This window comes from Octopus bimaculoides, chromosome 1, assembly GCF_046866305.1.
Source record: "Octopus bimaculoides isolate indiv1 chromosome 1, ASM4686630v1, whole genome shotgun sequence".
Classification (NCBI taxonomy): Eukaryota; Metazoa; Mollusca; class Cephalopoda; order Octopoda; family Octopodidae; genus Octopus; species Octopus bimaculoides.
Window position 1 is genome coordinate 109285099 of NC_142928.1, and position 2500 is coordinate 109287598.

Below are 2500 nucleotides of genomic sequence, written 5' to 3' on the forward strand. Positions count from 1 at the left end.
TCAACCTAATTTTACCTATGATTTTGCTCATTTAATATCTTTTAATATACACTAGCAACAAGGAAAATGCTTTTATTTTGTGGCTATTCTTACAAATAAGCCAGTACTAAAAACACGTGTACAGGTTACTATGCAGGTATATTTACAAGTTGACTATAAACTAATTAGGTTCTGTTTTTATAATCCATTAGCTTGAAATGTACCTGTTCATATAAGTTTCCTTCTGAAATTTTATACAATAAATATACATAGATAAAAAAAAAACCCCAAACGATTACACGCACCTCTATCTATCTATCTATCTATCTATCTATCTATCTATCTATCTATCTATCTATCTATCTATCTATCTATCAAACTCCTGTTTGCTGCTTACATGCCAGTTTGCTCGTCCACAGGTCTTTGTCGTGTATCTCTACTTCTATGTATGTATGTATATATGTATGTATGTATGTATGTATGTGTGTGTGTGTGTATGTGTGTGTATGTGTTTATGTACATATGTAACAAAGGAATGTAAATATGTATAAATATTTCCTTTTTAAGATTATTTTAAGTTTTTCGCAGAATTGAAGTCGATCACTAGAAAAGTGAAACAGTTCCAGAGAGTCGTGTATACCGAGAGGTGAATTTGTAGATACACCCGGGTGTATCTCTAGTTTTACTTGCATTCTCGTAATGGCTATACATGTCTCTTTAGTAAACGAGCGTGTGTGATTACTGTTTGTGTGTGTTTAGGACATAATTGTACGTATATTCTTCTATTCTTTTATATGCTTCAGCCCTAAGGCCGTGACCATGCTGGGGCACCGCCCGTGAGTATATGTTCATGATAGGAAAATCAAATGATGATCTAAAATCAGATTATGAGCTGTGAGTTCCATATAGAAATTTCCATTTCCATAACTTTATACGAAACATTCACTATCGCTTGGCAGGTAATCTCTACAACGTATGACTTTTGTTCTCTGCTTGATAAGACAGGATCAAGTTTGTTCATTTTGTACGGCGTTGCTGATGTATAGGAGAGTTCTATTAGTGTTACTTTTTTTAAAGTTGTGATTAAATTCTGGTTCTAGTGTGTCTTAAGTATGTTGATCGCGATAATCTTCTTTGCAGATACCATTGTAAATAGTGTTGGCTAGTATGTATGTATGTATGTATGTATGTATGTATGTATGTATGTATGTATGTATGTATGTCTGGTGCGGCGTAAAAACGAAAGCGAGTGTGTGTTCGATACAGATAAAATTCGCTAACTATTAATGTTCACCTGTTGAAAGCTTCGAAGGTTGTCAAGTGAGAATTACAGAATAGGGACAACTCTTATTTATTTATGTTCAACCCCACATACTGAGTGGGCCCCCACTCATATGTATGTACGTACATACATACATACATACATACATACAAACATACAAATTTAGGTATATATGTATGTATGTATGTATGTATGTTCAAAAGGTGTTGGGATCCAACTGGGTCTTTCATACAAAGTCCCAATTTTTAGCGGGAGGAAGAAGAATTGAAACTCTCTCTCTCTCACACACACACACAAACTGAAATCTGAAATCTGACAATAACAAGAAATAGTTTTGAACAGTTTGTCTCACCTATGTAGTAGTAGTCGGCGCAAGAGCTCTGCTTTCGCTTCAACTTGAGAATAGGGTCAACTTCATGCTAGAATCAACTTGTTTGTTTGTTTATGTGCTTGTGTGTGTGTGCGTGCGTGTGCGTGTGTGTGCGCGTGTGTGTGTGGAGTGTGTGTGTGTGTGTGTGTGCGCGCGTGTGTATTGTTGTGTATGTGTTGTTTCCTTTTCTTCCTTCCTTTCTTTCTCTTTCTCTTTTCTTTCTTTATCCTTCATTCTTTTCCCTCTATTTCTTTATCTTCCTTCTTTTTCCGGTTTTCCTTTATTTCCTTCTCTATTTCTCTCTCTCTCTCTCTCTCTCTCTCTCTGAACACCCCCACCCCCACACACACAGATACACACAGAGACACACACACTTACGCCCGCATACGCACGCATATACACACAAAAATCTTGACAGTAACTTCGAAGTCTCGTCATACTTGCCTTCATCAGTCTGCCAATATATTTATGTATCAATCGTCGGTTTCGGTCAAAAGAATTACCAACTAATTAGATTAATGTCTCTGTGTATTCTGCAGATATATGTACACTTAAAACAATTTCTGACCAGACTTGCCTTACACAATATCTAACAGGGGCGGGCTATTATATGGGTTTCACATTTTGGCACAAGGCCAGCAATGTGGAGAAGGAGGTAATTCGATTACATCGGCTTAAGTGAACAACTAGTATTTATTTTGCCGACCCCGAAAAGGACGAAAGAGTAAGTGGACTTTGGGAGAATTTGAACCCAGAACGTTCAAACAGACAAAACGCCACTAAGCATTTTGCCCGGCGTGTTAACGATTCTGCCAGCTAGCCACCTAGGGAATATCTCAACAAGAGTAAAACCGATAATGTGTATTGTG

The 2500-nt window shown here is 37.0% G+C and overlaps 2 protein-coding genes across 14 annotated transcripts in view; one reads left to right on the forward strand and one right to left on the reverse strand.

Moving 5' to 3' along the window:
- LOC106883614 (sodium-dependent neutral amino acid transporter B(0)AT3) overlaps window positions 1–2500 on the reverse strand; it is a 118581-nt gene that overhangs the window by 91065 nt on the left and 25016 nt on the right. For 2 of the 8 annotated variants that reach the window (XM_052969189.2, XM_089355955.1), the window contains exon 1: window positions 1614–1964. The exons of 5 other annotated variants lie outside the window; for them this stretch is intronic. The gene's annotated coding sequence lies outside the window, so the exon portion shown is untranslated. Of the gene's footprint in view, window positions 1–1613; window positions 1967–2500 lie in introns of those variants that run through there. One more of the 8 variants, XM_089355960.1, reaches the window with a different exon arrangement.
- Window positions 1–2500, forward strand: part of LOC106871698 (sodium-dependent neutral amino acid transporter B(0)AT3) — an 89231-nt gene that overhangs the window by 13463 nt on the left and 73268 nt on the right. Inside the window, exon 1 of one of the 6 annotated variants that reach the window (XM_089355946.1) lies at window positions 725–747. The exons of the other annotated variants lie outside the window; for them this stretch is intronic. The gene's annotated coding sequence lies outside the window, so the exon portion shown is untranslated. Of the gene's footprint in view, window positions 1–724; window positions 748–2500 lie in introns of those variants that run through there. 6 annotated transcript variants of the gene reach the window in all.